This window comes from Corythoichthys intestinalis, chromosome 8 (assembly GCF_030265065.1).
Source record: "Corythoichthys intestinalis isolate RoL2023-P3 chromosome 8, ASM3026506v1, whole genome shotgun sequence".
Taxonomy (NCBI): domain Eukaryota; kingdom Metazoa; phylum Chordata; class Actinopteri; order Syngnathiformes; family Syngnathidae; genus Corythoichthys; species Corythoichthys intestinalis.
In genome coordinates this window covers 29,994,186-30,008,996 of record NC_080402.1, presented here as the reverse complement: position 1 = coordinate 30,008,996, position 14,811 = coordinate 29,994,186, and positions in this window count along the sequence as shown.

Here is a 14,811-nt window from a genome sequence, read left to right as displayed (position 1 = left end):
AAAACATTATTCAGATGTTTGGGATGTAACTAAAGCAAAAATTAGCTGTGTATGAGTCAAAGGTATGTTTGAAATGTATGCTTTCACAAAAAGCTCTTTTTTACATTGAGCAGTTTAAATTACTATTTTTTGTTGCAGAATTCAAAATTAATTCTTAAACGAGAAAATCTACTCTCAAAATATTGTTAACTTTGTTTAAGTAAATAAATAAATAAACTGCTTTCCATCCGCTCCTATATTCTTTGTGGGGAAAAAAATGTGATTTTAAAATGTAATATTACAATTTTATACCAAAAACCTTAAAACCAGATTTTTAAAAAGGATTTTTCCAAAATTAAATCATTTAACAGTCATTAATGTCGCAACATTTTCAAAAACCTTTTGAGCTTTTTTATCATTTCAACTTTTTTTCTTACTAATTAGCTAATTGCTAATAGCCCTCTAAAATCATTTTTGTTACTTCATCCTTTATCGTATGAACTTTTCTCATATTGTTACTTTTTAACTTCTTCCTCAAAATTGAACGACCTAATACATGTGAACAAAACCTCTTTCTCTAATATTATAGTATTATTCTGAAATAACTGATAAATTTTTCAGGAATATGCACAATAAGTTATCAAACTGATTAAAAGTTTGTAATGACTCAACAACACCGACCACTTAGTTGAAAGAACAAACTGAGGGCTAAAACCACAATTTTTACATTGGCAGTTGCTTTGTTAACACAGTGAACCACAGTTTAGCATCGTACATCTTCTCATGCAGCAACTGAGTTGACCTAATTTCAGTGGCACTGCATAATAACGAAACACAGTCACAAGAATTGGACTCTTTCCTACTAACCGAACAGTGATGAAAACAATTATAAACCACTGGTTTTTACTGTATTTTTCTTTTGTTTCTGTGCTGTTTGTTGAAGGAAAGTTCTTTCTCTTTGCAAATGCAACCATTTGCAATTCTTATCATGTACTGCATGTGACACTACTGACACACTAAACTGCGAGTAGAAGGGACTACCTCTGTTGAAGGTGGATTGGGTTACATTCAAAATTAGACAATGATTACGCCAAAGTGATCAATAAAGACTGCTGTGAGATCTAAAGAACTCAAGTTAATGTATTTGAGTTGACAAAGTTCAGCTGAGACAGCACTAAGGAGATTCTCCAATCTCCTCCCACTGCTGCTGTTCGCATTGCAGCAAGACGAATGATGTAGAGATCGCAGAGAGGAGAGAGCCAGCGCGAAAGCGACACTTTACACAGAAGCGAGTTTGTAGGTCACTTATTTGGGCCAAGTGAGTAATTCTCTTATATACATGTGTGGTTATGTTACAGAGAAACGTGCGTATTCACACAACAAATTGTGTCCTTTTCACACTGCCAGACAATATATGTGCCCATGAATTGCATCAATTTCCTCAAACCCAATTGTCCACATTTGTTTGGAGATATTTAGATTGGCATACTTTCATAGTGTCAAACATGTTGTGAGAATAAGTCATCAATTCAATTATGGGTAATATTTCTGGTCCATGTTCAGAATGGACTACTTCCTCATGAATGAAATGGTTGATTGTGTTGAGCTTGCCCGGGGGTGGTACACTGACACAATTGTGAACATACTGTATTGATTATTGTTCAGACTGGCAGGATGTGAATGAACAAGTTCAAACACGGACTGACTTAACTATAAAGTTGATCCGTTTGTTTGACAGTACATACAAACCTGTGAAGCTATATACAGTAATACTCTCTATAACAAATACGTTAGTGAATTAGTATAATTATATATATTTTTTCTACCAAAAAGCTAAAAACACAATATCAGCACACCAACTAACAACCCAAATTATCAATAGCCAATCACTTTTCAGGTTAAGTTTACAATTTGCTGATGAAGACTGTGTTCAATTTCGCCATAGACAATACTGGGGGGGAGGGGCGTGGGGGGGGGGGGGGTGAAGAGCCACTACTAATGCTACTTCCTAGTTGCTTGGGCAAATGTTGTGAGTTAAATGTAGGCTTTCCCTTTCTCTATAGAGTGGTTGTTGTGGGTGGCATGTGAGCCGAACTCAAACAATGCACCAAATGGTGCTAACTGCCCTGATGGAGGGGGGAGCAGACTGGGCCATGAAAGGAGTTATTGATCTGGATCACAGGAAATAAAAGCATTCTCCAACAGTGAACAGTGAAAATAAGGAATTGTAAACTGAAGTAAATACCGGTAAGCAAATGAGGTCTAGTGTATCAGTAGTTGTTGTTGTTTTTAATTTTTAAAAATAACTTGGTCCTGTGCTGGAACTATCAAACAAATCTTTATACGTATACTGACTGTATAGTGTAGAGCTATTTGTTCCCACATGTTTGTTCATTGTACTTGGTACCTTCATTTTTATATCATTTTGTACTGGATAAGAGTCACAGCTCTCAGCGTCTTCTCTGAATTAAGGTCATTAACCGATAAGACAGGTGCCTAGTGTTTTTTCCAATGAAGGGGCTGGCACTAGTCTGTCCCTTGGTATCACGAAGACTATAAACTGTATGATCTTGAGGCTTCGGGGCAGATCGTCTTGGGGGCACCTGTGTGCGTCTCTCGGGGACATTTGTCCTGGCTAGCCAGCTCTTACTTATTCTTTCTTGAACACATGTATTTATCATAGGTGATTATTGCTTTATTTTTATTTCTAAATTGTGTGTCGTCAACTCCTGTTCTTTAAGAAAATAAAATAACCCTTTTTCTTAATCAATAGTATCTACTTTATGAGCATTTGTAAGTTGAGAGGCTTCGTGATTTTCATAAAACACTGTATGTATTAGGGGTGCAACGGTTCAGTTAGCCCACGGTTCGGTTTGAACCTCGGTTTTTGGATCACGGTTTCGGTTTGCGTTTTGCTTTTTTTAATTTTTTAAATTTTTTTTAAACTGCCCTTATTTTGCTTTTTAAAAAATGAAATAAACACTTCATATGTAAACATTTTCGACTGTTAAAATGCCTCTTAGCTCTTTGGCTAGTGTAGTGACTGACTACTGAAATATACACACAGTAGTAAAAAAGTTACTTGGCAAAGTAACTGGTGATACCTTTCATTTTTTTTTCCCATTAAAAAAAAAAAAAAAAAACACAAAAACATAGTAACCTTTGCTATGTTTGGAGGTCATTTAATGTTGTGAATCAACCGTTAAAGTTGATAAAATTGCTCCCGTTTTTGCAGTAGTTCCCTTCTGTCTACTTTCGACATGTGAAAAATGTAAAACTGTTTCATCCTTTAACTCTTTCACTCCCAGCCATTTTCACCAGAGCAAGGCCCTTCGCTCCCGGCCGTTTTTTCTGGATTTTGACTGATTTTGCAAGGCCCACAGAAAATTCTGTTCTATTGCGATATAAACTTTGAACCCACCAAAAGAAAGATTAGACTCTCTTCTTTCAGCAGAAAAAAAAGTAAGTTCGTATCTTGTTCCATTCTTTAGAAATCAGCATTAGAAAATAGCTTAGTTTGAGCAATTTTCCCATTTCTGATGAAAAAACGGAGAAAATGAGCTTTTTGTAAACGCATACATTTCAAACATAACTTTGACTTTAGCAAAGCTATTTTTTGCATTAGTTACATCCCAAACATCTGAATAATGTTTTCCTTTTACAAAATAACATTAACAACCAGCCAAATAGAGCTTTTGATAGCAAAGTAGCAATTTATTCACACATGACTACTGAGAGATGACGGTTTGTCGCCGAGATGACGCCGTTGTCGCCATGTCAGCCGTGTAAACTTTTCCCTCATCGTTGTCTGTCTCACAAAGATGGATTATTTTTGCATTTCTGCGGGGTCTGCTTGGCGAGTCCCTCCACGGGGGGTTTCACTCGTTTTGCACGATCGTCCAGCGCCTGGCGTCCCAGGCGTCCTCTCGTTGTTTTGTCCGGTCGGAGCGCCGCCTGGGCTCCTCCGCCAGCGCTCTAACAATGCTGGCCGGCCGTTCACTGCTGATGAATCGGCTTGCCTGGTCATCCAAAATGCGCTACTGCCCTCCAGTGGCCAGTTTTATTGCTTTAAAATTGGTTTGGAGCCTTGTTCTTTGTTTCTCAATTAGAGCGGAAGCTATATATGCTTCTTATAAAAAAAAAACGCAAAAGACGTATAAATACGTAATCGGGACACTGAAGCATTTGGAAATAGAACGTATTTATACGGTTCTGGGAGCGAATGAGTTAAAGATAGACTCAAGTCAAGATTTTGCCGATTTAGGAGTATTTTAGATAAAAAGTTGCTTAGGTTCGCTCGTAAGGTTTACTACAACAGAGCCTTTCTGAGAAGTTTACTGCTTTAAAATGGCGGCTGTTTACTAACGCTACCGAGTCTGTCATTTCGCATGTAGTTCTATATGCATGAGATATCTAGGCGTAGATTGTATGCTGTCGGCTAAGTCAGGAAATATTGGAGCCACCTAGCCTAGCATCGCGTTTGCTACAGCGTCTCAACAAACACTCTTCCCTCTCCCTGTCTGACTTTTCTCGCGTCATTCATCCAACGTATTAACGAACATTGTCTCGTTGCAGAAACGGTGACCAAATCCGAACGGATGAAAAAAAAAACATAATGCACGAAAAACGTGCAGATTTTGAACGTAACATACGGCGTACACATTTAAAAATGAGTGCTCACTTGTACAAATTACGACGAGACCGTACAACTTGACAGGTATGAATTATAGCGGACCGTCACAGTTAGGTAGTAGCACTCTGTAGCACGGGACGTCCAACTATCAGTGGTCAGGGCGAAACTATGTGCTTTAGCGAAATCATATTCGATGGCTTTGCGTGCCATTTCATAAATGTCGGGGATTACGTTGTTGGAGAAATATGTCTGCGAGGGAACAATGTAACGCGGGCCAAGCGTTGCAAATAAATTAACGAAGCCCGCCGTGTGTTTTCACTGGTGTCATCTTCGGGGTTGTCCTACCCTGAGAAAGTGATATCTGTGGGTGATGCCGGCTGAGGTGCCGGAGTCATGTTATAAAAGTGTTGCCATTAGCATGGGGAACAAGCGCTGAGCAATGCTTGCATTTTTTTTTTTTCAATATTTTCTCTCCCTCCCCATTGTAGTCCACGGGGAAACCAAAATGCTGCCACATCGCAGATTTGAAAGAAGCCGGTGCTTCCTCAAAATTCGTTCTCTCCACTCCTCCGCTCGCCATAGCTATTTGTTTTCTGTCTTGTTTCACTTTCACTTCGCTCGTAAGCGAGAGAGGGCGTTACTCGGCTTCTATTACACAGGTGCTTGACAGCGATCTGACATTTACTTGCGGGGCGGGAATTTTTTTTACAGCGGTGCTTCACGTCACACACAGGCACACAGAACTCAATCAATTCATTCCACAAGCATTCGGAATACATTAATTGCAAAACCGATAAGGCGCGGTTCATAAAGGCGTATTGAACCGTACAGGGCGAACCGTACGGTTCGGCTTTGAACCGCAAACCGTTGCACCGCTAGTATGTATATACCTTTAAACAAGGCATTTGAAGAAACAGAGCTTGTTAAATGTATTTGCATGACACAGAAATGATGAGACGCCATCCAGCATCATCAAGAGCTTAATGTTGACTCTTCGCTTTGAATGAGTCTTGAAATTTTGCCTTGAAAGGTTTCCATTTTATTCAGAAACAATAAATTACACATTCAATTGATTTGTTTGTTGTTGTTGTTTTTTTAAATTCAATTTACCCCACAAAAAAATGTGTATTTAAGCAAGCAGTAAAACTCGCAAGCAGGATCCCAAGAGATAAAACCTCTGGCCTCTAAACTTTAGAGTGCTCTAAACTATAGAGGACAAAGAGGTTTTAGAAGCTTTAGCGTCTAAAGTAAGGTACAAGTGTAATGCAGTATGGTAGGCTATGTGAAGTCCATGGTAGCATCATGTAAAACGTGCATACAGGACATTCGACAGTCGGGTTTTTGACATCACTGTTGTGACATACTGTTGAGGAAATATGTGTGGAAACAATTTGAGCAAGTTGGACTGTTTCCAGTTTAAAACAACAAGTCACATACAAATCGTATATTCAAATTTACGATTAAATTAAGCTTTCCCTACGGCAGGGACTAGTTTTGACGTTTCAAATTTTATGTATTACGTACATGAAATCACTAAACCAGATGTTTTTAGGGTGTATAAATTATGTTTGGCTTCAAGACACAACTTCACACAGGCTCATATCTTGCATTGAGAAAGTTGAGGTTACATGCGCGTGAATTTGTTCAGAAGATTCTTGTAAATTACCTTGGTTCACATTACCACAGCAGCGTCTCGCTTTTTAGGCCCAGTCTGGTTTCACTTTCTCCATTTTCATTATGCCTTTGACGAGCGTATCCAAATCTACATGATTGTATCTGTTAGTATGAGAGAGACTGAGAGGGTGACAAAAAGAGAGTGAGAGCAATAATCTAGAAAAGAGCTCTGACAAGTTTGCTATTGAGGCAACACAAATCAGCGACCTAATTAGATAAAGGGGGAAGAGCATGACAAATGTAACAAAGTGAATTTGGAGTAAAGGACGGCCAACCGAATGACTAGAACAACAAAGGAAAATACTTGTAAACTAACTAAAATTTTTAAAATAAATTTCCTAGATCGCATACAGAATAAAATCATCATGATAAGCACGGAGATTCAGAATACTGAAAATGCCTGTGAGTAGGCATTTCCAGCTACTACAGACAATAATAACAGACAGTGTTGGAAGTCAGATAAAGGTCGCATGGTCTACAACAGTCTACAACAGTCCTCAGTTCGACTTCAACTCTAGCATTCATTTCCTCAAGTCTGCAACGTGACTACTAACAGCAGTAACAACTGCATAATAGATGCTGTGATGACAAACTAGTCTGGAGGTGTTAAATATTACAGCACATGCACTGTATTCATTAACAGCAGATCTATCCTACAGGGAACGCATATTATTTTATGAGTAAAAAAAATCAATTCCTCATGAGTGGTAATGTGAGAGACAGTGATACTAATTTGGAGAGAAATTACTGTATGTACATGCACGGTTGAACTGGAGGAGTGAGGATGGTGCCGGGTCGTCCCGGGGTGAAATGAGTGATGTTTGTGTTCATTAGCAGTCCTCCCGTATAGCTCAATAGTTACAGGATAATCATGCCGGCTTGTCCTTGATTGTCATTGGTGAGCTCTGCGGGGCCTTGCCTCCATCTGTGTGTTGTGTGTGCGTGTTTGTGGGGGTGCACGTTTATGTGTGTGTCTGTATAATTGCATGACACTTTGAAAACTTGGAGCAACCCTATACAAATTTTGAGAGAGCATTGTTTCGTCTCGTTCAAATACTTTAAAGCAATCAGATGAATGATTGAAACACACTTTATTAAAATACAGAAATCGCATCAGACTGGACAACTTCATTCATCTATTTCAAACGATGTAGGCTGCACCTTCAACTGTACACCAATTTGTTGCAGGGCACATAGAGTGACAGACGACCATTCCCACCCACAACCAAATCGTAACTGGCGGAAATGTAACGACACAGCCAGCACAAAAGTCAAGTGTATGTGGCACTGCACCATCCACTGAAAGTCTATTCACAAAGGAACAGGTGGAGACACATCAGACTGGACTTCTTCTGGAAACAGACCAAAGCAATCCCAAAACACAAATTCTTGTTACAGTTTTGTTGTCATGCACCGCGTCTGTCATCTTCTTCTCTTTTTTTTTTTTTTTTTTTTTTGTACAATTGTCATTTTTCAGACTTGCCACATTCTTGTAGATGGGCTGATTAAGTTTGTTTTCCAAACATTCATTCACAGATCTAACTTTATCATCCACCATTTTCTTATCTATTTAATCATCCTCTTCTCATCATGTCTCCTATATTGCCTTGAGGTCAATATACCATCAATAAAACTAAACAAATTCAAGGAATTATAAATTATTTTTGTTTACAATTACAGTTGCAGAATGATGGTTCAGCTATACAGCTAAAATGATTCATATATATATATATTTTTTTTCTGTTTCAATTTGCGAAATAAAATTAGTTTTAAAAACAGATCCCCAAACCATAGACTTCATAATGATATTGATGGGACACATTCCCCAGCCCCCACACCTTCAAGTAGGGGGCCGTCCTACACTCCGTTGCAGTCGGTAGAAGTTATTGTCAAAGACATGTGGCGATCAAATGTCGGATTTAGGTTGAAAAAGTACTAAAGATATACCACACACAAACAAGAAGGATTGTCTCAGGAGTGATTTGTTCGAGGATTCAAGGTAATTATTTTTCGTACCATGTATGAATTTTGAAACGTTAAGAAAGGGATCAATGGGAGAAATTAACCGCTACGGTATTGGCGTCAAATTCGAAATATTTACGTAAAATAAATGCAAATACCCCATTTTTTTGCTTCTAACCAAGAATCGAGACTATTTTATGTTCATATCTATAAAGAATTCAGGGATTTAAGCATTTATTCACAAGAATTTTCAACGTAAAAAACTCTTAGTGGTGATAAGGCAGCTCCACAGTGGCTTAAAGACTAGCAGCACATTTGACATATTTCCGTAAAATAAATACTAAATGCTAAGGGTGTAACCGTACATGTATTCGTATTGAACCCTTACGGTACTTGGTGCTCGGTTCGGAACGGAGGCGTACCGAACGAGTTTTTGATGTAATGTAACCATTTTTCGAAGCTGTGAGTCGATCAGGTTACAGTTTCTTTGTGTAGATTATATTTACTCCGTCTTCTCGACTATAATGAGGATCAACACGGTAGGACAGTATGAAATGTCAACGGCGCGACAACGTGGCCACCGCGAGAACGCAGTGAAACGCGGCCGTTAAAGTCAATCAGCCAATGCACACCAGTGGCAGTGCGGCCACGTGTTATACGTGTCCCAGAAGCGGCTCAACACGATGCACGCGAAAAAAACGGCAGAGTTTATTATTTGACGCGAGACGCGGCCCTCCTGCATCAATTCTACTAGCTAGCAGACCGGGCAGACCGGAAGTCACTCGTGTAAAAATACGGTGGATCCGGTCGATTTTCAAACTAATATGCAATCGTAACCCACTTTTTGAGTCCATCAAATCTCTTGAGTGGTAGATCGGGGCACAGTTGACTTGTCTTTGTTGATTTTTAGTTTTCTTCTCTGCTATAATAATAACCAACACAGCCCCGTGTTCAATACAAAACCCTCCTACCACAACAAAACAAGTAGGAACAAATATTCACATAGGAATTAAAGTTATACAACATAAAACATACAATATAAATGAATACTACATCACATTTGTAAAATTCAAACACATGATAAAATAAATAATAGCCCATTTAAATAAAATAAATTGAAATGAGCTAAAACACCTGTAATTAAGTAATAATAATACACAGATCCTGCTTACACATTTGAATTTATCAATTTCTGTGTGGCGCTTTAACTTGAGAAAATCCACCAATAAAGCTTTTGAAAACCGTTCATAAGAAAAAAAAAATCATTGAGGCATTTCATTTGTAAAATACATGTTAAAATCTTTGTCATTGGGATTGCTTTTCTCTTTAGCACATAACTTCTATTTTCTTCTTTCTTTCAGAAGGAAAGCTGACCAATACACGGGGTCTGAAAGGCAAATTGTTGTTGGATTATTATCTTTAAATACCCGCTACTTTTTGAGCAGAATTCTAGCTTTGTATAGGCTACTGTTCCTATTGTTGAAAGCACAAAAGTGTGTAATAAACAACTAGCACATTTATATTTTGCATTTTGTTTTCTTACTCTAAAACACACACCTGGTAAGAAATGTCTTGATGAGAAGCATTGTCTGATATGCATCATGGCTCGGTCAAAAGAGATGTCTGAAGACCTGCAATCAAGGATTGTTGATTTGTATAAAGCTGGGAAAGGATTCAAAACCATCTCTAAAAGTCTGGATGTTCATCAATTGACAGTCAGAGATGTTGTCTACAAATGGAGAGAGTTTGGCACTGTTGCTTCTCTCCCAAGGAGTGGCCGTCCAACAGAGATGACGCCAAGTGTTCGGCGCAGAATACTCAGGGAGGTAAAAAAGAACCCTAGAGTGTCTGCTAAAGACTTACAGAAACCACTGGCACAGTCCAATATCTCTGTGCACACATCAACTACATGTAAACTATGGCCAAGAATGGTGTTCACGGGAGGACTCCACGGAGGAGACCACTGCTGTCTAAAAAAACAGTGTTGCTTGTTTGATGTTCGCAAAAAGGCACGTGGACACTCCACAGAAGTTTTGGCAAAATATTTTGTGGACTTCAACCAAAGGTGAATTGTTTGGGAGTAACACATAACGTCATGTGTGGAGGAAAAAGGAAACAGCTCAACAACATCAACACCTCATCCCGACCGTGAAGCATGGTGAAGGGAGCATCATAATATGGGGCTGTTTTGCTTCCTCAGGGCCTGGACAACTTGCAATCAATAATGGAATGATTAATTCAAAGGTTTATCCGGATGTTTTGCAGGAAAACCTGAGGTCGTCTGTCAGATAGTTGAAGCTAAAAAGAGGATGGATGATGCAACAAGACAATGATCCAAAACAAAGAAGTAAATCAGTTTCAGAATGAACAATGAACAAATGAACAAAATACACGTTCTGGTGTGGCCAAGTCAAAGTCCAGACTTGAACCCCATTGAGATGCTGTGGCATGACCTAAAGACAGCGATTCATGCCAGACATCCCAGGAAGCTGACTGAACTACAGCAGTTTTGTAGAGAAGAATGGGCCGAGATTAGTTCTGATCGATGTGCCAGACTGATCTGCAGCTACAGGAAGCGTCTGGTTGAAATTATTGCTGCCAAAGGGGAGCCACACAATATTAAATGTGATGGTTCACTTACTTATTTTCCCCTCTTCTGTCATTGTTTGCATACTAACGTCATTAAAATATGAAAACCTATAAATTTTTGGGTGGTTTTAGTTAAAGCAGACACTGGTTTTTCATCTGTGTGATTTTGACAAAGATCAGGTCACATTTGATGGTGATTTTATGCAGAAATGTGAGAAATTCCATAAGGTTCAGGTACTTTTTCATACCACTGTAAGTTCCCTAAGCAATACTAAAAATCATCTTACCCTATGTGTAGATGGCGTCTTTAATGACGATTAGCATTCCAGTAGACTCTGACTCTGATCACACCACAGTGCTGTAGAGATCAGGTCACATTTGATGGGGTTTTAATGCAGAAATGTGAGAAATTCCAAAAGGTTCAGATACTTTTTCATACCACTCAACACACTTAATAAACATACTGAGACTAGACTTGACTGTTGCTATTTTAAATAGTTTTTGGAGTTTTTTTCCCCAACAATTCACATAGCCGTATGGCAGATGATGAGAGTTCTCTAGAATACAAATCCCAAGTGACATCAACTGGAGTAGCTGTGAAAGGCCTGTCATTAGTGGACTTGACAGAGGACCACCGTGTCCAGTGACGATAAGAAAATTAGGCAATCGAAAAGACAAATCATCATGTGCTATCACATCAAATCGGTCCGGATGGTTCACAGCCTGGCATCACATCACACAACATTTCCACGCACGTCAGTGGGACTCTCAATCAAATGGCTCATAATAGGACCGGAAAGTTCCACATGTGGCTTTTCTGCAAGGCCTTTTTGCATATTCTTCTCTTACAGGAATCCTGCCTTGCTCTTTTTACTGTTTTACAATACATTAAACCACTAATGAGAGAACTTATCATTTTTTATTAGTCAAACATAATTGAAGTTGAATACAACCGAAATGTAATTGAAAAATGTTATGTTGTGTATTTAATTCAGTCTAAATTTCACATTCATCTAAAGCAGTAGTTCTTAACCTTGGTAAAAGTACCGAACCCAATGAGTTTCACAGGTTACATTCACCGAACCCTTCGAGATTTCATAGTAAAGCCATTTTTTCATGAATTCAAAACCTAGCAAGCTAAGATTTAAGAGAATTCCTGTTCGAATTTCTTCAAGACTTCTGATTTACTATAAATATTTTGCTTTTTGCTGTTGATATTCACGTTGGTAAATTAAATGAAACTCATTTCATTTCACACTGTTCCTTTTCATTTTATTCCCATTTTGTTGCCGCATCCTTGCATCACATACTATTTTCATGACGTAAAATGACGCAACTGTTATTTATTTATTTATTTAAATTATCTACGCAGTTAACGCAGCCTGTAGGTCTGCTATACTTCCTCATCCTGAGTGCGAATCACCCTTCCACTGAGCAAATTGATTTCTCCTATTGGATAGAGGGCTAGCAGTTGAAAGAAATGGAATAAAGCCAGTAATTTGAGGGCAAACAATTCCAAAACCTGGTCAAAAAGGCCACTTTGCCTAGATTTAGTCAGCATACAAAATAGGGTCCTTAACCTTCACTGAACCCCTGGGGTTCAATCATACCTCAAATAAGAACCACTGCTCTAGAGTATACCAATGTACTACTGGTCGTATCGTACCACACATTGAAAACTGTGATTAATGATTGTGGTCTAAAAGACAAACTACAGTGGTACCTCGACATACGATCGCTTCGACACATGATCTTTTCGACAGCCGACGTAAAATTTGACTCGCCATTTGTTTCTACATCCGACAACATGCTCGAAATACGACAACATGACAGCACCGCAGTCGAACACAAGGGGGATTTTCTTGTGTGAGAAATCAATACAGGTTTCAAAAAGGTTGGTACAGGTGGTGAAACAAGGAAAAAAGTGACGCTTATCTTCTAAATCAGGGGTCTGCAAACCGGTCCTCAAGGGCCGCTGTGGGTCCTGGTTTTTGTTCCAACCGATCGCGTACGGACAGTTTAACCAATGAAATTTCTGCTAAAGCAAGCAGCACTTGATTGCAACCAACTGATTACACTTGTAAGACACCAGATTGGTGCATATGTGTTGTCTTGTTTTTTTGGAATGAAATCCTGCACCCACTGTGGCCCTATGGGGAATAGTATGGAGACCACCTTTCTAAATGAAGATGCAAATTATAGAGAAATATGAGCGTGGGGTGCGCATCCGTGAACTGGTTCAACAGTACATCTCCACTGTCCTCCTCCGACCACTGTTCGCCAGTCTTAAGTTAAGGTGACAATTATTATTGTGGTAAAATCGCCACAGAAATCGCTAGCTTGATCACGTTTTTATCATTTATTTCACAACTTATCCAGCACAAAACGCTTACTGCAATTGACAATGTTCTCAAGAAAATATTGGAAACGAAAGTAAACTCAAACTCGCCCCTCCCTCTCTCTGTCAAGTCAGCCACGCGGTGCGTTCAGGTACAGCAAAAAACGTCCGTCATATTAGAACCCGATTCGTTACATTATTGCAGGAATAATTATTAATATTATTATTATATTATTGCGATTTTTATTTATAATTCATTTGTTTTGCTATGTGTAATTGCCATTTGTAGTAGTACTAGCAGTATTTATTGAGGATGTGGTGTTGGTTTTTGGGCTGTGGAACGGATTAATGGAATTATAATGTTTTCCTATGGGAAAATTCTGATCCACATACAACCATTTCGATTTACAACCAAGGTCTTGGAACGAATTACCTTTGTATGTTGAGGTACCACTGTACTTAAGCACACGAGTCACAATAAACTCCAATTCTTGTAGGGACTGAAAATGACTTAACCATAATGCATTGCAGTCAAAAGGAAACTATACAAGAAAAATTTTGTATTTGTTTGAAAAAGTAGTATTTCAGAAGTGCTTGAATTGAATGAACTGACCCAGAGCTGTCCTTCATAATACTAAAAACTCCCTACTGTAATTGAATTTGCTCATAAACCGAGTTTAAGGGAGGGACAGGGCCCCCTGTTGGCTGAAAAGTCTCATTGCATGTCATTGGCTTTTCCCTATATGATTATAAAATTTAGAGTATTCCGGTAAAATATTATCTAAAAAAGTTATAAAGCAATAAAACAAAAAACAAAAAGGAATGAACTGAACAAAAAAACAAAGACATATTTTTATAATGGGTCAAAATTATTTTTCGAACAGATCATGTGACTAGCACCTTAGACAGTCATTTGCTTTGCTTAGCCAAAACCACCCAAGGACAGAAGAGGCAAGTTGGATACACATAATTTTTTCAAACCTAAGATTTCAAAAGTGACAACAACTACTGAGCAAGAACCAATTGGATTGAAAATGTGGACCATGAAACGCCAGGCAGCACCGACAAAATGGTGACCGGAGTTTCAATTTGCCCCACTAAAAACGGTGTCTTGCCAATGTCGTTACCCCCGTCAAAAATGGTATCCTCTGTCTGTGGGAGCGCACACACATACATTAGTTATGAGTTGTGTCAACTTAAACAATTGAAGCCAGAAAACAACCACAGTTATATATTTTGGACATCGACATTTATTAAACTGGAGAAACTCCATACAGGATTTTATTTACAGTAATAACAGTTATTGGTCATCCTACGAGTAAAACAGTAAAACATTCCGCAGTGGCTCTGCCCAGGGGATACAATTTTTGACGGGGGTAACTACCTTGGCATGACACCGACGCGTGTACCATATTCAGTGGATGACAATCTTAGCAAAAAATATAGCTGTCATAAACAGCCTGATTTAGAATTCCCCTCAAGAATGATGCGAAACATAAAAAGGCTCATTTTCAACTTATTATACTGTAAATAGTCTTGTAAGTTAATTTTATTACTGACATTGCATTTCGGGGTCATCAACATGTTGTGACCCCCTGCCCCAAAAGTCAAACTTTGCTTCACAATTTTGGGCCTG